General features: G+C 34.4%; 1 non-coding gene across 1 annotated transcript; it reads right to left on the reverse strand.

Annotated features, from left to right (window-relative positions):
• Positions 1 to 22,594: 22,594 nt before the first annotated feature.
• Positions 22,595 to 22,701, reverse strand: LOC141597650 (small nucleolar RNA R71). Its single transcript, XR_012522873.1, has one exon. It is a non-coding gene; the product is annotated as a small nucleolar RNA R71 (small nucleolar RNA).
• Between the last annotated feature and the right edge of the window lie 905 nt (positions 22,702 to 23,606).

The following is a 23,606-nucleotide window of genomic DNA, read 5'->3' on the forward strand; positions in this document are numbered from 1 at the left end:
CTAAAATTAATCGGTGTTTGCGAAACACGCGAGATGAGAATGATAAGTTAGTTATAATTACAAGATGTTGTGAATTATACTAACTAGTAATTAAATGACCATTTTATGAGAAAGTAATTTTAAATTACTAGTCAATTTGTTAAATATGATTTATATAATTTGTAAATGATATTTAATTTGTTAAATATGCATTTTAAATTAAAACATGACATAAGACATGTCACATGTCACATGACATACAATTGTACAATTGACAAAAATAAAATGGACTCCATATTACTACATCAAAACCGAAATATTGGTGGGCTTGTGAGAAATTTTGTCTTATTCATTTGTCTTATTCATTTGTCTTTGACACTTGATAGTGACTTGACAATGACAAAGCCTTACACCAATTTTTCTTGTGAAGACAAAAAAGAAAAAGGAATATGGTCCATATACACATACACCAACCGGTTTTGGTGAGTGGTGTGAGAGGATTTTTCCTTATTTTTATCATTCTCTCATGTTTAAGAAAAACATAAAAACTTCTCTCTCATGTTCATCATAAAATCAAGTTTGATGAATCTAATTTGTATGAATCAATAACTAATAATACTAGTAGTAGTATATGAGTATTAGTAATCAATTTTAAGGTAAACCACATTACAAATATCTAGTACATATTAGTTTGTGGGATTGAGGGATAGTTTTGGGTGCTACTAATTGAAGGGCTTCTATTTTGAAGTCATGAATGTTCATCCATTATTGGAAAGCTCAAGAACTAACAAGAAGGAGATCTTGTTGGTACCCATATGATGACCGAATTTATCATAGTAAGGAACATGATTTCTTCTCTTACCTTTTTAGTTTGCATGCATAAGATCTAGAATTTATTTTACGACTAAATAAATTTGAAACATATATATGAATATGTTGTATAATGAGATATAGATTTCCAACAAGCGGTATCAAGAGCCTTAGGTTGTTTGCATGCAAATCGGTTATTGTTTTTCCGAGTTATATGATTAACAAACAAAACTTATAAATTTGTGTTTATTATGATATATCACGAAATTTATTATGCATGTTAAAGTTTCTGGTCCTAAAATATTTTAGGATATTTTGGTTAAATTTATGGATTTTATTGTTCATTTTATATTATAATGGCATTAAAATGTGATTTTTATGATAAAAATGTCATTTTTGGACGAAAATTAGCTAAACTTTGAATTGTCCAGTGGTTTTTGGATATGTTTTCACATATATTATTTTTAGATGATCTGGAAATTTTCAGAATTTTTGGAGTTTTTATGCTCGAAATATGGATTTTTCATGATAAAAATCGGATTTAGATGAAAAATAGGTTAATATGAGAAATATTTCGAATCTGGTCATAGAAATTTAGTATGTTGTCACATGAAATTTTACAAGATGTGTGTAAAATAATAGGCTATAATGAAGTCTTCATGCATAATTTATGAATTTTTGATGAAAAATAGCATAAATAGTGACTTAATTAGTGAATAATTGCTAAAACATACTTCATGACTAAGAAAAAACGACACATGTTGCATTTTATTATCTTTTTCAGATCTAAAATTGAAAAGTTGATGAATATAATTTTTCTCATGTTTTTATGATTATAATTGTTAAATACGATAAACCGCAACATTGTTTTTCCCGATAAATTTTGAAATTTTTAACCTAAGTTTTTTGAACATTATGAGTGTCATGGTAATTTTCCAGAATGTTCATGAGTTTAAATTTTGAATTTATTTGAAATTTTTGTGATTTATTTGAAGTTTATAGCATTTTATTGTAATTTTAAGTTCCTCTAATGAACAATTTTAAGAAATACAAGTTAATTATAGTAAATATGTTAGTGAAGACTAATTTTGAGTCCTAATAAGGTAAGGGTAATTAACTTGTGCATAAATATGATTTTATGTAATTTATTGTGATTTTATAAGGTTGAATCACGCAAATTCGTAAAAATCGTTTAATATACGATATTGGCTCCTTAAAGGCGATTTAGCATAAAATTGGGCATGTTCATACATATTATAATGCTGCATTTTATTTATGATTGTCATAATTTTATTTTATGTAATTTTTGAATTATGTAATTTTACTTAGTATGGCCTTAGTTTTAATTGGTATTACCCGAAATGTATGGGAATATCGATTCGGTTGTAATTTATTGTGATCTCGTATCACCGTTTTGTAATTTAATAGATTTATTTTATTTTAATTACAAATGTATAATAGGAAATTATGTAATTTGTTATGTAATTTATTTATTTCGGAGTTCCTTGAAGACGGTGTCACTCAAGAAGGCGATACATAAAGACGGTGTTACCTCGAGATGCGTGCCAAAACTGAAGTTCAAGGGACCAATGGAGTTGGTTTTCGAATATGTAATAGTTAATTAGATTTTCTATTTTAGGAAGGCCATACTATGATTTAATTTATGCTTTGCATTTTATTTATATGTCGCATGCATCGCTAAATCGCCATAACTAAAACATGCATCATCTTTTATTCGAGTTGATCGACCGTGTCAATTACAATTATCGTAGTTCACCGCTTTAGTTCACTTAAAACATGATAGATAATAAATTGACATGACCTCTCGCTAAAATAATCAATTGAGACATAGCCTTACCAAAAAGTAGAAACCATGAAAACCTATTTCGCGAGGGAGTGCACTCGGCCCTACCGGGGTACAAACCTTGTTACGTAGGGGAAGTGGGTGATAAATGTCTATCCACCGAATTCATGTTGATAAGGGATGAATCGGCCCTACCGTGCCCAAGTTGATGTGGATTTGGATCATGGACACATTTATTCGAAATTTGGATTGAGCTCAACGGAAGTATTCGTGACCGTAGTCGCATGTGTTCCGGGCTAAAGATAAATGTTAATGTAATTTTATCGACCAAGAGTTCTAAAATTAGAATCGATTAAAGAGTTAATCCACCGAGTTATATTGATAAGGGATGAATCGGCCCTACCGTGCCCAAGTTAATATGAATTTGGATCTTGGAATCATTTATCATAGTTGGGTAGAGGTCACTATGTAAATGCTTTACTTGTTATTTACAAGTATTATTATAACGATAAATGTTAAGTTTTCCACTATTCCGTTATCATATTGTTCTATTTCTTTACCACAATTCATATACGATATCATTTCGATTTTTGATTCAAATCTCCTTTAAAACATCGTAACTAAAGACAAATATGAATTTGCTTCTAAAACCTCAAATGAACCATTGCTAAGGATCTCTTGTAAAGAGTATAGATAAAAGTTATTCATTATCAAACAGGTTTTTGGTTCTTGACTAACACATCTACTTACAATGAATTGTTTCTAATTTTGGTAACTAGATTTGTTGGAAATCAAAATTGACCAAAATACCGCAACCACTTCAATGAAAGTTTTAAGACTAAAACGATTGAATTGAAGAGTAGTCTTCATAAGATTCAACTTTGCTTCTCTAAGTAAAGATTCTTTGAAATAAGTGGGAGCATTCTCTTAAACCGTTAAGAAAAGGACGAGGTTCAAGATGTAAAGATTATAATGGAATTGATACAAGGTAATGTTAAAAATAAAGTTATTGAGAATGACGATACTAAACCTATCAATCCCGACCAATAAAGTTTCCATTGTCTTAAATGTTGGACACTAGAAAGGAAACTACCCCAAGTTGTTAAAGAATAAGCAAGTTAGTTGTGGGACATCTAATAAGACTTAGTTCTTTATTTATTTGATTGACATAAATTTTGCTAGTACCATTTCGTCAATATTAGAAACCGATGGTGGTTTTCATCATTGTATGCGATACATAGAATGATTAGAATATGACGACTAGCAACAATAATGTTGAGAGATAGAGTCATTGTGTAATCAATCTAGTTTTGGGTTTAGAGTTGTACTTAATTATGACTATTAAGTGTATAAACTCTAAATAAGAATATAAACTTGTTAAGATACAAAAGAGGTTTCATTTTTGTGACCCGATACACCACGATTTGATGTATGGCTAGCCCATTATCAAGGTGATTATATTCTAAACCAAACTAGAATGATATATCATGTAGATGATGCAAAACTCAAATTGGTAAATCAAGATTAAACCTTAGATTCTGGAATGATGAACGCAAAGAGTTATCGAGTACTCTTGAAACCATTAGATCTTATGGTATATGCGTATCTTGTATTCAAAGCAAGATGTCTCGTGCCTTTTGGTTGAAAAGGAGATCGAGGTTGTAAATCATTGATCCAAAATAGGTTGATCATTTTCTTTTACCAACGATTTAAGTTGATGCTAAAATGTTCACTTAATAAGGTAAATAGAGAAATCTTTGAAGAAGTTCAAAGTATTCAAAGAATCATGATTTAGTCGTGATAGGATTATCAAAGTGAAGACTTTGATATAAGCCAAAGGAAATATGATATAGTATCACAAGTTAATCTCTCTTAGCACGCATTATGGAATAATGTGTGGTGGGATAAGAAATCAAACGCTATTCGATATGGTTTGGACTTCTATCAAGTTACTTTGAGTTACTTGATTTCTTTTGGGATTTTATAATTTTGTCTAAATTATTTTTCCACTAAATCTAAAACAAATCATATGAGATATGAAGTGGTAGGGTACCATGTTTGTAAGTTTTTCACAAGAAACAAATGCTCATTTTTCCCTTTCAATTATCACGAGTACGACGGGTTTGCAGCTCATGAAGCTGTCTTTCTAAAATACAAGTTTATTTCTAGAAGACAGAGTGGGAGAAATTATTCAAGAGCCACAAAGAATGTTATGTCGTAAGAAACTGGTCTTTCTTGGCTAGATGAGACGTTTTGTGTAAGACGTTGTTTCTTCAAAACCTAGGAGGTTAAAGTCATCACTTGTTGAAAATGATGAATTAGTGTTACTTTTAGAAAGTAAAGAGCTTGCAACTTACAAAGAAATTGTTTGATTCAAGTTGATTACTTCTGGAAAGTAATGAACATATGACTTACATGAGAGTGTTTAAAGTCACAATTCAATACAAGACTTAGAGCCTTAAAAATCCGAAATAAAAAGGCTTGATTAGTGACAAAGGGTTTTTGCACTAATAAAGAGATATTTCAAAGCAAGATTGGTGGCAAAGAGTTTTGCACTGGTTGAAATGCTTAAGTCTATTTCGATCTTCTTAGGGATTGTGTTTCATTATTATGAAATACATAGCGAATGAATCTAAAACCCACTTCTTCAATTAGAATGAATGTATTCAATACATGTCTTGAGTTTTGTAGATTCTTGCAATCCTAAGATAATGTGAAACTTAAGAGAGAATCTTAAATAGGACATCAATGAGTTGGAATCAACATTTTGATCATGTGATAAAACTTTTCTCAATAAGTCGAGAACTTGTGTTTATACATGGAGTTTAGTGGGAGTTACGGAAATTTTAATTAGTCTTATATGTGGATGACATATTGATCATTACGAATGATTTAAGACTTTTGGAGTAATATAATACATCTTTAATATCTAGATTTATGTAGATAAATCCACATGATATTAGCGTCAATAAGAAGTCTTATGTTGATAAGATTCATGACTGGTTCAATTAAATTGAACATATTTGATTGATTCCATTTGTTTCCGCTGCCGGATCAATTAAATAAGTAATGATGTATAACATTTCATATACTTTGAGTATGATGAATTATTTCAAAATCGAATTTAAGTAATAATTACCAAGTAGTGTTTTTGATGAAATTTTGTGTAAGGGTGTTACACAAGTGACAATTGACAATTGAGATTGCGCACGGTTTCTGATAAAACCATAATCAAAACACATTAGGATGGTTAAGATATCATTGTGGCTATGTTATTTAAGAAATAGATTTTCTAGAATCGTTCTAGGCAATAAAGAACAATGAGAAATATTTACAACGGAAATTGAGTACACTTGCAATCATGAGATGTGCAAGAAGGATGAGTCCCGCACATTGTGAAAACAGTGGGAGCTATTCTAAGGCTAGAGGGCCTATGTCTTGATTGGATCTCAACACATACTCAGAAAGTTTTGTAATGCAAATGTATACATTACAAAGGAAAACGAGTATGTAGTAAGGTTGAGTAAGGTACAAGAAGTTGATAAAACCTACTAACCAAAGCCTTCTCATAGGCTAAACATGATGAGTTATGTCATTTCAATTGAATTGAAATGAACAACTACATACAAGATCAAATTAGATTATAGAACATGAAATAGTAATCAGGCATTGACTATTCATATGTGATAATCGCATTTGTCGTTCAAGTTTTACTTTAAAACTCTTTTATTATACTTTGTTACATCCAAACGGGTTGTAGAGACAACATTGAACCCCGTTAAAGTGAACCCGGATTAACATAGTATTAGCCCATAGTTTCTTGTATGAGGTGACGTCTCGAAGTGACTAGAGTGTGATGCGATTGATGGCAAGTTCAAGTGCCATAGAGTCATGTGAGATGACTAGTCAATCACATAGGCAGACTGTTAGGAACACTTTGTCGGGCAGTGACCGCTTATAGAGTTCTGGCAAATTTATATAGCCTGGTCGTGGCGAGAGCTACTATAGTATTCTAATGAGTCGATTCTTTTGACTAAAGACTGTTCGCCTAAGATGGCACAGTTTCAGATTAACTTTGATTTGTGTTACTACGACCTTCGTAAATGGGGTCAAATGGGCATATTTTGGGTTATGATGGTTGTGGCTAGTCGAAGGGAATAAGTGCGATAGAAATTGTCCACCCCCTTGTCAGGGTTAAAACAATATCTCAGGGCCACTCGAGGAGTAATGAACAGGTAATGCGTGGCCACGCTCGGAAGGTATCTATGATAGATAAATCCGGTTTATAAGTTATTCTCCAGATCGAGGAAACCACTCTCGATATGATCACTTGCAAGTACGACCCGAAAGACACCATGCATTGAGTGGGAGATAGTAATAGGACAAGAGAATTGGTGACGCACACTTGTCGAGGACAAGTGGGAGATTGTTGGAATATATGTCCTCCGACAATAATGCGATCACAATTGTCGATCATATTGATACATATTTAAATCTCATTACAAGAATACGAAAGGGATGATACATTACATATATAGTCGTGCGATGGTGGTGATCAGTTGATCAGTTGATCCCTTGAGGTCACACCTATTAGTAATGATTGGCTGGCTAGAGTTTGACATTACTGTCGTGCGATGGTGGTGATCAGTTGATCCCTTGAGGTCACACCTAAAGGACGATTCCCTTAATTGAAAAGGTTAATTAATTGTATGCCGATACAGATTAATTAATTCCTTAAAATTGAACAAATTATTATCATAAGAGAGAAAATGACATCTTATTATAATGTGATTAAATGAGATTTTATTTAGTAATTTAAGAAGTTATATTACTAAAATTAATCGGTGTTTGCGAAACACGCGAGATGAGAATGATAAGTTAATTATAATTACAAGATGTTGTGAATTATACTAACTAGTAATTAAATGGCCATTTTATGAGAAAGTAATTTTAAATTACTAGTCAATTTGTTAAATATGATTTATTTAATTTGTAAATGATATTTAATTTGTTAAATATGCATTTTAAATTAAAACATGACATAAGACATGTCACATGTCACATGACATACAATTGTACAATTGACAAAAATAAAATGGACTCCATATTACTACATCAAAACCGAAATATTGGTGGGCTTGTGAGAAATTTTGTCTTATTCATTTGTCTTTGACACTTGATAGTGACTTGACAATGACAAAGCCTTACACCAATTTGTCTTGTGAAGACAAAAAGAAAAAGGAATATGGTCCATATACACATACACCAACCGGTTTTGGTGAGTGGTGTGAGAGGATTTTTCCTTATTTTTATCATTCTTTCATGTTTAAGAAAAACATAAAAACTTCTCTCTCTTGTTCATCATAAAATCAAGTTTGATGAATCTAATTTGTATGAATCAATAACTAATAACACCGTCCCATGGATCGACCTCGACTTACCGCTAACTAGTTGTTTGTTGAGTATTATAAATGTGTTTTGATTGGGTGTACAACGACACACTCACGTCACAAACGAAACTAAAAAAGTTTTTACGGCTTGAATTCAACATTTTCCTCATCTTCATCGTCGTATTCTTCTCATGGCAGTGGGTTTGAACGGAAATCCATTGCCTTCTTTAATACAGCATCAAAACATACATTGCCTTCTGTTGAAATCATATATGAAATATATTTCTTCCGCAGAATCAGTAGGGGAGCATCCTAGGAAAGTAAAGAAAACAAGTGGTTAGAACATGTACAAATGTGTACTGAATTATGTATTAATAATAATTGTATTAATTCTGAAACTCACATCGCCTTTTTTAAGCCCACCGGTCCAATTTAGATTACCCTTAAATGTCTCCATATGTCCCATAACGTAAACACCACAATCAGTCTTGTTAGTTTTGTTCCTCCACTTCATCTTTTCAAGAATAGGCTGCAGTTTTTTTATGCGATCAACTTTTACCTTTGAAACACCGATGTCTTTCAAGTATTCTTCTAGAACATGTCCTTTGTTGATGATCACTTGTAATTCTTACCTTCTTTGATCTTATCTTTGAAATTCAAGTTTCGAGGACGAAACTTCTTTTTAGGGGGTTGGATTGTAACACCCCGTATTTTATAATAATATTTTATTATAAAAGTATTTTATTAAATTGATTATTTTGGAGTTTAATAATATATTTTGAATATTTATATTTATCGTCTTCGTTCTCTATTTTATTATTTCTCTTTTTAATCTACTTTTGGAAGGGTTAAAATGTCCGTGCACGATTTTACTATTTTAATTTAATAGTTACTTTTCCTATTTAAGCTTTTCTAGCGTCTTAATAATATCCAGTTGGATTTGTAATCAGATAATCCATTGTCTAAGCTAATGGACCATAAGCCCACTAGTTAACCTCCTATATTCTTATATAAATACAAAACCCTAAAGCTAGCAAGCAGGTTGCTCATTCTTTCCTTTCTCGCGTGAAATCTAACCTAGCAGGCAAGCTGCTCTCTCTTTCCTTCCGCGTGAAACGTGCGGCGTCTTTCTCTCCTCCTTCTCTTTTGTTCTTCTTTTCTCCCTTTGAATTCATTGTTGAATATATCTCTTTCTTCCAAACTCATACATAAATTATATTTTCACAATCCTTGCTCTTACCTTTACAATAATTTATCCTCCAAATATTTTTTATGAGAATTATTTATACGGACCTTTAGACCTACCTTTAAGGTCTCTTATTTTGTGAGTAAAGAAGGAGATATCATTCTTTTGGGCGTTTTTGGAAGAGTAATTGCGTGGTGCAATTTCTATCACAAGGGGTTGGATTTCCGCATTCTTTAATGTCGATTTTTGGGGATGTTGACACGCGTTGGAGACAAGGTTTTCTAGGTCGTGTCTTTTATGGAGGTTTTCTTTATTGCAGTCTTTAATTGCTAAAAAGGTAACTAGGTGTTTTCTTTTAATTGTGTTTATGCCAATTGATGTAATTAATATGATTTAATGAATGTTTTGTATGATTAGTACGTGTTGGATTGTTTATTATCATGTTAATTATGCTTTCGTATGTTTGTATATGATTTAATGCTTTAAATATGTCGCGTATACTGTTTACATGTTTATTATAGGTGTCATGAGCGTAATTAGGGTTTCCGAATCAAACCCTAGTGGCGGCATGATAGGCGGCCAAGAGTTCTCTCCAAAGTTATAGCTAAAGCTAGTATAACATTGATGATGATTCAAGTGTTATAGCTAAAGTTAATACATCTTTGGGTAGTTACTCTAGTTATGGCTGAAACAGGTATAACCTTGGAAATATGAATCAAGGTTATAGCTGAACCTACTATAACATTGAAGTGCGAGTCAAAGTTATAGCTGTAACTAATGTAACTCTGAGATTATGGCTCAAGGTTATGGTTAATTCTAGTATAACTTTGTGTTTCGTGTCAAGGTTATGGTTGAGGTAGGTATAACTTCAAGTTATATATGCTGAAGTTATAGTAGAGGTTACTATAACCTCGCATCCAGAGTTTATGTTATGGTTATGGTTACTATAACATTGAATTGTTAAAGTTAAAGTTATAGCTGAAGTTACTATAACATTGGTTGCTTATACTTGTTTCATATGTTGTAATGTATTCAACTTGTTATGACATTGTATTTGCATATATCTTTGGTTACTCTTGTTCATATGATAAGTAGGATGGTCAGTTATACTATCCTATGAGTTGAGTCGTGATGTTGTTCACGCATGTTAGTACAGTCAGTTATACCGTGCATTTGTTTGTTGGTTGGTTTGAATAGATGACGGTAGTATCATTTGTATACTATCGGAATGAACTAACGCTACCCTTCGGGGACTGGTGAATGGTCTATGGTCGGGGGGGGTAACAGAGGCAGTGAGTTATACGCTCTGTTCCCCCGAGTGTCGTTCGGTGTACAGTTATTGCACCGAGAGTCTGGCCAGGTCTTAGACATATAGGCAGTGGTTATACGCTATACATAGTACCTTGGAGGCAGTGCGTTATACGCTCCACATCGATGGAGGCAGTGCGTTATACACTCCATCAGCTAGAGGCAGTGTGTTATACGCTCTAACGGCGTTCGCTCTATTCGGCTATGCTTTGATGATAGCTTTGTGCCTTCTGTTGCTGTTGATTGTGTATCGCCATGTTTGCTATGCTTTAATGCTAGCTTTGTGCCTTTCGTTGATGTGGTCATTTGTCGATACTAGTCTTGTAAGTGTTCATGGTCTAGTGGTTGCATATGGTCTAGGTTGCATGATTGCATTCGTCCAAGGTTGATAAGTCACGGTAAGCTTTGTTGGCTTTTTCATGAGTATAGATGATCTCACATGTTTACTGGTTTTACATTTCATTTGTTAATGATTGTTAGTTATATTCAATTGTTGTAAACATGACTGGGAGAGCATCTAGTTACTCCCGACTGATTGTCGACCCCCTTTCTCAGGTTGTTCAGATGTTTGCTGTTTGGATGATGCTTGCTTGTGGAATGTGCGAAGCGAGCTTAATAATAAATTAGGAGTTTGCCTTATGTTTTAAGAACCTTCGAATAATGTATTAGTTGTTTTGGATTTAGTAGCGAACCGGATTGGTCAGGTGTTTCCGCCACCTTGACCCTTTTATCAGTATCGTACTCTGATATTTACTTTATATAAGTTTTTCCTTTGTTTTATAATCCGGGTTGTTACATGGCTAGCCCATTATCAAGGTGATTATATTCTAATCCAAACTAGAATGATATATCATGTAGATGATGCAAAACTCAAATTGGTAAACCAAGATTAAACCTTAGATTCTGGAATGATGAACGCAAAGAGTTATCGAGTACTCTTGAAACCATTAGATCTTATGGTATATGCGTATCTTGTATTCAAAGCAAGATGTCTCGTGCCTTTTGGTTGAAAAGGAGATCGAGGTTGTAAATCATTGATCCAAAATAGGTTGATCATTTTCTTTTACCAACGATTTAAGTTGATGCTAAAATGTTCACTTAATAAGGTAAATAGAGAAATCTTTGAAGAAGTTCAAAGTATTCAAAGAATCACGATTTAGTCGTGATAGGATTATCAAAGTGAAGACTTTGATATAAGCCAAAGGAAATGTGATATAGTATAACAAGTTAATCTCTCTTAGCACGCATTATGGAATAATGTGTGGTGGGATAAGAAATCAAACGCTATTCGATATGGTTTGGACTTCTATCAAGTTACTTTGAGTTACTTGATTTCTTTTGGGATTTTATCATTTTGTCTAAATTATTTTTCCACTAAATCTAAAACAAATCATATGAGATATGAAGTGGTAGGGTACCATGTTTGTAAGTTTTTCACAAGAAACAAATGCTCATTTTTCCCTTTCAATTATCACGAGTACGACGGGTTTGCGGCTCATGAAGCTGTCTTTCTAAAATACAAGTTTATTTCTAGAAGACAGAGTGAGAGAAATTATTCAAGAGCCACAAAGAATGTTATGTCGTAAGAAACTGGTCTTTCTTGGCTACATGAGACGTTTTGTGTAAGACGTTGTTTCTTCAAAACCTAGGAGGTTAAAGTCATCACTTGTTGAAAATGATGAATTAGTGTTACTTTTAGAAAGTAAAGAGCTTGCAACTTACAAAGAAATTGTTTGATTCAAGTTGATTACTTCTGGAAAGTAATGAACATATGACTTACATGAGAGTGTTTAAAGTCACAACTCAATACAAGGCTTAGAGCCATGAAAATCCGAAATAAAAAGACTTGATTAGTGACAAAGGGTTTTTGCACTAATAAAGAGATATTTCAAAGCAAGATTGGTGGCAAAGAGTTTTGCACTGGTTGAAATGCTTAAGTCTATTTCGATCTTCTTAGGGATTGTGTTTCATTATTATGAAATATATAGCTAATGAATCTAAAACCCACTTCTTCAATTAGCATGAATGTATTCAATACATGTCTTGAGTTTTGTAGATTCTTGCAATCCTAAGATAATGTGAAACTTAAGAGAGAATCTTAAGTAGGACATCAATGAGTTGGAATCAACATTTTGATCATGTGATAAAACTTTTCTCAATAAGTCGAGAACTTGTGTTTATACATGGAGTTTAGTGGGAGTTACGGAAATTTTAATTAGTCTTATATGTGGATGACATATTGATCATTACGAATGATTTAAGACTTTTGGAGTAATATAATACATCTTTAATATCTAGATTTATGTAGATAAATCCACATGATATTAGCGTCAATAAGAAGTCTTATGTTGATAAGATTCATGACTGGTTCAATTAAATTGAACATATTTGATTGATTCCATTTGTTTTTTGCGGATCAATTAAATAAGTAATGATGTATAACACTTCATATACTTTGAGTATGATGAATTATTTCAAAATCGAATTTAAGTAATAATTACCAAGTAGCCATATTGATTACCCTTAAGTGCTTGCAGAAGCATTAAGGATACAATGCAAAGTGTTTTTGATGCAATTTTGTGTAAGGGTGTTACACAAGTGACAATTGACAATTGAGATTGCGCACGGTTTCTGACAAAACCATAATCAAAACACATTAGGATGGTTAAGATACCATTGTGGCTATGTTACTTAAGAAATAGATTTTCTAGAATCGTTCTAGGCAATAAAGAACAATGAGAAATATTTACAACGGAAATTGAGTACACTTGAAATCATGAGATGTGCAAGAAGGATGAGTCCCGCACATTGTGAAAACAGTGGGAGCTATTCTAAGGCTAGAGGGCCTATGTCTTGATTAGATCTCAACACGTACTCAGAAAGTTTTGTAATGCAAATGTATACATTACAAAGGAAAACGAGTATGTAGTAAGGTTGACTAAGGTACAAGAAGTTGATAAAACCTACTAACCAAAGCCTTCTCATAGGCTAAACATGATGAGTCATGTCATTTCAATTGAATTGAAATGAACAACTACATACAAGATCAAATTAGATTATAGAACATGAAATAGTAATCAGGCATTGACTATTCATATGTGATAATCGCATTTGTCGTTCGAGTTTTACTTTAAAACTCTTTTATTATACTTTGTTACATCCAAACGGGTTGTAGAGACAACATTGAACCCCGTTAAAGTGAACCCGGATTAACATAGTATTAGCCCATAGTCACTTGTATGAGGTGACGTCTCGAAGTGACTAGAGTGTGATGCGATTGATGGCAAATTCAAGTGCCATAGAGTCATGTGAGATGACTAGTCAATCACATAGGCAAACTGCTAGGAACACTTTATCGGGCAGTGACCGCTTATAGAGTTCTGGCAAATTTATATAGTCTGGTCGTGGCGAGAGCTACTATAGTATTCTAATGAGTCGATTCTTTTGACAAAAGACTGTTCGCCTAAGATGGCACAGTTTCAGATTAACTTTGATTTGTGTTACTACGACCTTCGTAAATGGGGTCAAATGGGCATATTTTGGGTTATGATGGCTGTGGCTAGTCGAAGGGAATAAGTGCGATAGGAATTGTCCACCCCCTTGTCAGGGTTAAAACAATATCACAGGGCCACTCGAGGAGTAATGAACTGGAAATGCGTGGCCACGCTCGGAAGGTATCTATGATAGATAAATCCGGTCAATAAGTTATTCTCCAGATCGAGGAAACCACTCTCGATATGATCACTTGCAAGTACGACCCGAAAGACACCTTGCATTGAGTGGGAGATAGTAATAGGACAAGAGAATTGGTGACGCACACTTGTCGAGGACAAGTGGGAGATTGTTGGAATATATGTCCTCCGACAATAATGCGATCACAATTGTCGATCATATTGATACATATTTAAATCTCATTACAAGAATACGAAAGGGATGATACATTACATATATAGTCAATTGGTCCACACATATCAGTAATGATTGGCTGGCTAGAGTTTGACATTACTGTCGTGCGATGGTGGTGATCAGTTGATCCCTTGAGGTCACACCTAAAGGACGATTCCCTTAATTGAAAAGGTTAATTAATTGTATGCCGTCTGATTAATTAATTCCTTAAAATTGAACAAATTATTATCATAAGAGAGAAAATGACATCTTATTATAATGTGATTAAATGAGATTTTATTTAGTAATTTAAGAAGTTATATTACTAAAATTAATCGGTGTTTGCGAAACACGCGAGATGAGAATGATAAGTTAATTATAATTACAAGATGTTGTGAATTATACTAACTAGTAATTAAATGACCATTTTATGAGAAAGTAATTTTAAATTACTAGTCAATTTGTTAAATATGATTTATTTAATTTGTAAATGATATTTAATTTGTTAAATATGCATTTTAAATTAAAACATGACATAAGACATGTCACATGTCACATGACATACAATTGTACAATTGACAAAAATAAAATGGACTCCATATTACTACATCAAAACCGAAATATTGGTGGGCTTGTGAGAAATTTTGTCTTATTCATTTATCTTTGACACTTGATAGTGACTTGACAATGACAAAGCCTTACACCAATTTGTCTTGTGAAGACAAAAAGAAAAAGGAATATGGTCCATATACACATACACCAACCGGTTTTGGTGAGTGGTGTGAGAGGATTTTTCCTTATTTTTATCATTCTCTCATGTTTAAGAAAAACATAAAAACTTTTCTCTCTTGTTCATCATAAAATCAAGTTTGATGAATCTAATTTGTATGAATCAATAACTAATAACACCGTCCCATGGATCGACCTCGACTTACCGCTAACTAGTTGTTTGTTGAGTATTATAAATGTGTTTTTATTGGGTGTACAACGACACACTCACGTCACAAACGAAACTAAAAAAGTTTTTACGGCTTGAATTCAACATCTTCCTCATCTTCATCGTCGTATTCTTCTTATGGCAGTGGGTTTGAACGGAAATCCATTGCCTTCTTTAATACAACATCAAAACATACATTGCCTTCTGTTGAAATCATATATGAAATATATTTCTTCCGCAGAATCAGTAGGGGAGCATCCTAGGAAAGTAAAGAAAACAAGTGGTTAGAACATGTACAAATGTGTACTGAATTATGTATTAATAATAATTGTATTAATTCTGAAACTCACATCGCCTTTTTTAAGCCCACCGGTCCAATTTAGATTACCCTTAAATGTCTCCATATGTCCCATAACGTAAACACCACAATCAGTCTTGTTAGTTTTGTTCCTCCACTTCATCTTTTCAAGAATAGGCTGCAGTTTTTTGATGCGATCAACTTTTACCTTTGAAACACCGATGTCTTTCAAGTATTCTTCTAGAACATTACGCTGGCAGAGAAGGGGGAAAAAATATTAGGACACTAATAATTATGAGCTACAATATCACAAAATAAGAAAATTAAGACAGACCGTATTGTTGGGGAAGGTACACTCTATGTAAAGTCATTGTATATTCATAATAATGAATAGGAACAGCATGTAGGGCTGTTAAGCAAAAGAGAGCATAAAATCTTACAAAAGACAGTGGTCTATCGTGGAAAAATTCTTCTGGCTTTCCGTCACGATGCACATTATCAATGATGATGAACTTGTACTTGTTGCTGTCAATGACTAGTAAATGGTAATGCCTTTTATATATAACTGGGAAGAAGAACTGTAGATTTTAAGAGATTTAATTAGGCAACAAGCAAATTAAATATAACATGCAGAAAGAGTGTATATTGTCGATACTAACCAAATCAATTCTATCTGGGTTGACCGAGAATTGGGTAAACTCTTATTTCATTATATCCTTAATCACCATAAAATTTTCAACAGTGTCCAGTTCGCCTTGAAGCATCATCTGTATGCAAGACAAGTAAATTTTCTGATGTTAATCAAGGGAAACAACATTACAAAATTTACTTGTTGAAATAAGTTTTATATAAATATTTGACTTACACACACAGCTGTGGTGAAAAAAAATCGATATGGCTCTGAAGAGTTTCTTCTAGATTCCTTGGCATTCAAAGTTTTGCCCAACAATCTATCACATCACTCGTTAAATACTTAGATTCTCGTAGCGTTGCCATTTCAATACGCCGAAGAGAAATGTCACCCACATGCACAAGAAGTTCCCTGGTTCAGGACTACCAGTGTTAACTGAAAACAAGATACAAAACATTTTAAATTCAAAGGTAAAAGTTGATCGCATCAAAAAACTGCAGCCTATTCTTGAAAAGATGAAGTGGAGGAACAAAACTAACAAGACTGATTGTGGTGTTTACGTTATGGGACATATGGAGACATTTAAGGGTAATCTAAATTGGACCGGTGGGCTTAAAAAAGGCGATGTGAGTTTCATAATTAATACAATTATTATTAATACATAATTCAGTACACATTTGTACATGTTCTAACCACTTGTTTTCTTTACTTTCCAAGGATGCTCCCCTACTGATTCTGCGGAAGAAATATATTTCATATATGATTTCAACAGAAGGCAATGTATGTTTTGATGCTGTATTAAAGAAGGCAATGGATTTCCGTTCAAACCCACTGCCATGAGAAGAATACGACGATGAAGATGAGGAAGATGTTGAATTCAAGCCGTAAAAACTTTTTTAGTTTCGTTTGTGACGTGAGTGTGTCGTTGTACACCCAATAAAAACACATTTATAATACTCAACAAACAACTATTTAGCGGTAAGTCGAGGTCGATCTATGGGACGGTGTGCTTTGGCTTCTAAGTCTATCTATCTCAATTTATGCTAGTGTCACAATTGGTTTGGGTTTGTAGTTGTGTCTAGACTAATGCAAGCAATAAAGTAAATAAGGGTGTAAACAAGTAATAAAGAGTACTAGGATATCATGGGTTTATAGGGGATTCATGGTGTTGATCATACAAACATGTTTACAAAGTTGCAAGCAATTGTTGTTGTAAAGGAACCGAGTTGGTTTATATCTTACGGTTCATAGGAAGAGTTGGGTTGATGTGACCATAATTAGAGCACATTTAGTCCCCGAATTAGCCTTGTTCCCATGCTTTTTAGTGCATATTTGGGTCATTTATTGTCTTTAGCTCTTTGTTTTGCATATTCTTTGAGGTTTTGATCCCTTGGTATGAAAGGAGTGCAAACCTTGTGTTTTCATGGCAAAATGAGGCTAAATTGATTGAATTCAATGACCAAGCATCAAAGAGAGACAAGATTAGAAGGCCTTTGTACATACTATAGTAAATGGGCAATGATGAGAAAAGATCCTTGCATCCCCGAGGAAATCCCCAAGGATTCTATGAAGAAAAAGGAAGAAAAGAAGAAGAAATGAGACTGCACAGCAATCCGTGCGTCTTCCCCAGAAGACGCCCGTCTCCATCTCCAACAATCCGTGCGTCTTCTCCCCAAGACGCCCGGGCAGAAACTCCAGAAGACGCCCGTCTTCACCCCAAGACGCCCGGGCAGAGACCACCGAATCCGCCCGTCCCGTGCTGAAGACGCCCGGATTCCAACGCAGACCAATTTCGTTTCTTCAAGCTTCAAGAAAGATGCCCATCCTTCCAAAACGACCGGCGTTTCCTTAAGTAGGGAGTTAATCGCCATTTAAGCCCTTAGTTAAACCCTAATTCATGCACCTAATTCCCACTATAAATACCCCATTGGTCTAATTAGAAGAGCATGTTCTTCTTAGCAATCTTCAGTGTAGTTAATATCAATCAAATCTCTCTTTAATCTTGTAATCAACAATTAATCAAGTTCTAATACAAGTTTTAGTTCCTTAATCTCTCTCTTGTTCTGTAATACCCCAAACTTATGGGTCTCTCTCTTAGATAAATTTTTATTTTCTTTAAATACAAATATTATTTTTGGTACTAAAATTATTATGGAAATTTACTTTAACAAATTGATCCAATTGTTATAATGCGACGAAGCCCATAATAGCTTATATTAGCGTCTGTTTCGTATGCTCCATTCTTTTTGTTAATTCTTAAATTCTTATTTTACACACTTATTAAAACCTCCGTATAAAACTAGGTTTAAGGATTGAAATCCTCTTGTTCAATTGTTTTCATTCCCACTTACAATTCCAATCTTGCGGCAGACCTTTCCTCCAATTAATTAATTTTGCTTACAAACTCATCTTCTCTATTTATCCTTTACGAGATCACCAGTATCTATACCATTGCTATCTTTATCTTATATGCCTGTAGCGTTTTTCGTCAAGCACGTGTTTTTGCACTCTTGAATTTTTTATGGTTTATTGTGGCATGGTTTTGGCACGTTTTTAAGGTAACACGATTTTACCGATCCTATTACTCTTATTATTGTTCGAGGTTGTATGTATATGTGCTAATTGTACTTTGTTTATTGGAGTTATTCGTATGTGAGTATACTTGTTAATTGTTGATACGGATTTATGTGCTGGAAGTTTTATCAAATATATTATATTAATTATTGTTATATATTATATATTTACTTTGTTAATTGGGTTATATGTGAGATGGGTGGTGTGTGTGACGTAGCCCTTATTCGTGATATGGGCATATCATTGTGAACATCGTTAAGGAATTAGTAGTAGATTGAAAAGGATAATGATGGCTGGTTGGTTCACTGAGTACGGGCAAATTATTAGCTTCAATTGTGAAATTATGAGATTTGGTTATCTTGAGTACTAATGATGGTGATGGTCATCCTTTCTTGACAGTGGAATATTATAATTTGTATGATGTCACTGATAGCGGTTCAGTATCACAATTGGTGGTTGGTTGGATTTATATTGTGTTTTTATTATCGTTTCCTCTTACTTTGACTTGTGGGTGAGTAGCTTAGAGTTTTACTCTAAGTGTTGAGCATGGTTCTTTGAACCTTTGACAATATCGATATTGAAATTGAGATGGAAATTGGTTACTGGTATTGAGTTATGAGTTATGGGGCCTTTGAGCCGAGTTATGTTTACGGTCCAGAGTGACCTTGGTTATTGAGTTACTTGAGTTTGAAATCGATATTGAGATGGAAGTATGGTTTTGCGGTTTTATCCGCCAGTTCACTCACCCCTTGTCCTTGGCTTAGGTTCGACGATGAGAATACGATATCTGGTTACTTGGAGTATTATAATATGAGACGGCGTAATGAGTTAGACGGAGTAGTGAGTTGAGTGGAGCATATGTTAATTATTGGGTCGAGAGAGTATATTATATTATGGAAATAGAACGGAGTTGGTTTAAGATTGAGATTAGTCACGGGTTGTGGGAGTCGGGTTGTTAGGGTGTTCAATGTTTGATTCGGGTTTTTCTTAATCGTATAATTCGTTTAATCTTTTATTTATCGTATTAGTTATTTAATTTAATTCCCGAGTTATTTAAATAATTAGAGACGGGTTTTGAGTCGGGTTTGTTAAAATGGAAAAGCTGCTATATCGGGAAAGTTTCCATTTAAGGAAACTATTCATTTAAGAAGTTTCTATATTTTGTAACCTTGCTATTTTTGGGAACGGCAATAGTTGCAAATAAATTAATTATTGTACGTATATGTTTAGGTGACGAGTTCCGAGTGGAGTACCTTTAAAGCATATGCTTATATCATGTCTTGCTATCTTTGAGGTAGGGAAATACACTTGACTTATTATCGTTGTTGTTGAATTGTGTTGACTTGTTTGTGCTTCATATGACCAAACTGTGAACGTTGACTTGATTCGTGGTTGTTGATTCATGTTATGATCCATATACTGGAATGTGCTTGACTGAATTGATCGTATTGAGTATGTTATCACAACATTGTGAACCAAGCATGATTCTATGATTGACCAATTCAATGGTATACATATTGTGTTGCATTAATTTCTTTTGAGCATTCATATGCATTGGAGATGGAGGATGTTGTGGTGATGTGGTGTGGTGATGATGATGTTGTGATAAGGCCCAGGCGAGTTCTGCAGGACTTGCCTTGGTGTCCTCAGCTGCGAGCTGGCAGATCGGCTACGGTCGATATATAGTCTACCGGGGATCGGTATGGCTGGGTGGTCCGGGTTATGAGATATGAGTTGAGGTGGAGATGGAGGTGACGGAGGAGCATGCATGTCATATTTTGTTGTTTCATTGTATTCCCTACTCAACCTCGTGGTTGACCCTGTGTATTCGTGAACACCGTGATGATCCAAATATTGGGGAGCAGACTTGTGGGTTTATGAGATAGGATGGGAGCTTGATGGGCGTGAGACACTGGATCAGAAGACTTAGTGGCTAGATCATTATTTAGAAGACTTTCACTTTTATTTATGTTAGTTCTTTGTAATTCGATATAAAAGAGGTTTTGTAATAATTAAGTTAAAGTAATTGTATAATTGCCTTGGAGTTTAATTTGTTATTCACTACCTCGGGTTTCCGAGATGGTAACACCCTTCTTTATCTGAGGAGTCCTAGTCCAGGCCCTTAAATAAATGGGGGTGTTACATGTTCATCCTTTGTTTTGGGTAATTGAAGATTATTTGGGTTATTATTGGGAGATTGACAACCTCTCAATCAAGCATCAAGTACTTCTTTTATTCTTTGCTTTATTATTGGAATCATTAGTAGGTATAATTCTCTTAATCCCTTTTTAATTATTGTTAATTATCTTCATTTATTCATTATGTTTCACTTTGTTGGTATGATTGACAACCTTGCTAGCATGTTCAACATGATAATGAGTGAGTAGTTCCTTAGCTAGGGTTAATGGGTAATTAGAGGAAACCAATATGGAGAATGATTCATGCTTAATTTAATATGTTTTCATAGTTTATTTGCTTGCTTGTTGTGAATCTCAACTCATGCACCTGTTATGTTTGATGAAATGCGAGCCTATGAATCCTTGCATTTTTTTACCCATCACCTATCTTTTCAATGAGACTTGTAAGACATAAACCAACTCGAGTCTCATTAGACCATGCATGAAGTTGAGTAGGGAAGACTAAGTCGACTTGTAGGTGTTGTACAATCTAATCGATTTGGCTCCGGGACCCAAACTTTCCTAGGATTGTAAGATATAAACCAACTCGATCCATCACAGCAATAATTGCTTGCTTATAATTTGAGAATATGTTTGTATGATCAATTCCCATGAATCCCCTATGACCCCATGACACCCTAGTGCTTTTTATCAATTGTTTACATCCCTTTTAATTCATCTTGCTTGTTTACTTTCATTGCTATTTAGTTTAGTGATCTTCTACATCAAACCCCAATTGTGACACCCCTAAGACACCGCTAGTTGCAATATTAATCTCATTTCAATTCCCGTCCCTTGGGATCCGACCTTTACTTGCCTCTTTACTAATTGTAGAGTTGTTTGTGAAGTTATAAATTGTGTTTTGGTCTAGATGCTCCTAACGACAAGTAACCGAAAGATTGTAGTCCTGACCAAAAATGGCGCCGTTGCCGGGGACGGTGTTAACTTGATTTAGATTTTCTTATATTGTTATTAGTTATGTCTTTCTTAGCCTTGGGGAAGTAAAGCTCCTCAAGGTTTGTTCTAATTGTTTTTGAGTTGTTTGATATTTTGCATGTCTAGAAGATCACAAGGTAACTTGTTACCCTTTGATCACGAAATCGAAAGGACTTTGACTACCAATAGAAGATTTGCTAGGAGAACTTTGAGAGGTGTTAGTGAGGTTATTCAACCAAATACTATTGAGTTCATCAACCCTTTTGCAAGAGAAGGTGAGGAGAACCCAACACAAAATCAACCCACAATGCCTAAGTTTTCATCACATTCCGTAACAACCGAGGAGAACCTACCCAATGGTACTCCCACACCACAACATCTAACCGGAAATTTTATTGCCAAATCCGCATTTATCCAATTAGTTGAAAGAAGCCAATTTGGGGGGATGCCTAGTGAAGACCCTCACTCTCATATGGAGGCTTTTTGCGATTATTGCGATGCGATTTCACAAACCGGTGTAACTCAAGACCAAATTCGATGGGTCTTATTTCCTTTTTCTCTAATTGGCACCGCCAAAAAATGGTTGAAAGGCCTTGATAAGGCTACTCTCGGAATTGATTCTTGGAAGAAATTGGCTCTAGCTTTCTACAAAAAGTTCTATCCACCGGAAAAGACTAACATGCTAAGAGCTCAAATCACGGGCTTTAAGCAAAGGGATGAGGAATATTTGTATGAAGCTTGGGAGCGATTCAAAGGAATTTGCCGCTCATGTCCTCACCATGGACTTAGAAAGTGGTTCTTGGTACAACAATTTTGGAACGGTCTTTATGAAGATTCAAGAAACATTCTCAACATGGGATCAAATGGGATGTTCACCGAAGTTGATGACAATCAAACTTGGAACAAAATTGAGGAAATGGCAATCCATACCTCACAATATAGTAGACCTCGCAAGGCTACTAGAGGAGGAAAGCATGAAGTGGACTCTATTACTCAATTAGGTGCTCAACTTAGCTCCCATATTGATACCATCAATTTGAAGTTTGAAAAAGCAATGGCTAGACTTGAAGAAGCCTCAAAATCACCAAAGCATCATGTTAATGCCATGACGGCATCTTCATCAATCCCAAGTGGGATATGTGAGAATTGTGGAACTTTGAGACATGACCAAAGTGAATGTAGGGGAACTAATGAACAAGTTAATGCTTTCCAAGCATACAAGAGTGGTACCCCTTATTCAAACTATTACAATGAAAACACCAAGTTCCACCCAAATCTCTCATACAAAAGCCAAAATGTTCAAAACCCTCAAACAACATACACTCCACCTCCCATGAGAAACCAAAATCAAAGACCCTTTTACAACCAAAACCAAGGTTACCAAAATCAAACTCCATACAATCAACAAAATGACCAAGGTTTTGATGTCCAAAAAGCGGTCCTTCAAATGCAAAAGAATCACCAAGAGTTTTTCACTCAAATGCAAAAGGATAGTCAAGCAAAGAAAACCACCATCAACAACATCCTAGCTCACACCAAAATGTTGGAAACCCAATTGACTCAACTAGCATCTTCAAGCTCACAAAGACAAAAGGGGCAATTACCACCTCAAGGTAATCCCCCAAGACAGGAAACGGTTAGTGCCATTCACTTGAGAAGTGGTACAAGGTATGAAGCACCGAAGAAGTAAG

The sequence above is a fragment of the Silene latifolia genome, chromosome 8 (assembly GCF_048544455.1).
Source record: "Silene latifolia isolate original U9 population chromosome 8, ASM4854445v1, whole genome shotgun sequence".
NCBI lineage: Eukaryota > Viridiplantae > Streptophyta > Magnoliopsida > Caryophyllales > Caryophyllaceae > Silene > Silene latifolia.